We start from the raw sequence: 279 nt of genomic DNA, 5'->3' as shown, positions 1-279 counted from the left end.
ATTATATATATTGAAATGATATTTTGAATATACTAGCTTACATAAAATATTTTAAAATGTAAAAAATTGTGTTATTTTAACAATAATGCCAAATTAAACTTTCTTGAATCGTTTTATTTCTTACATTTAAAAAAGTTAAGTTCTGCTTAAAGGATATTTGTTCTGCGGCAGCAATAGAAATCAGAATTGGTAAAAAAAAAAAAAAAAATCTTAGGCCCTAACCGGTTTGGCTCGGTGGGTAGAGCATCGGCCTGCGGACTGAAAGGTCCCAGGTTCGAT

This window comes from Myotis brandtii, unplaced genomic scaffold (assembly GCF_000412655.1).
Source record: "Myotis brandtii unplaced genomic scaffold, ASM41265v1 scaffold274, whole genome shotgun sequence".
Classification (NCBI taxonomy): Eukaryota; Metazoa; Chordata; class Mammalia; order Chiroptera; family Vespertilionidae; genus Myotis; species Myotis brandtii.
This window is presented reverse-complemented; position numbering follows the sequence as displayed.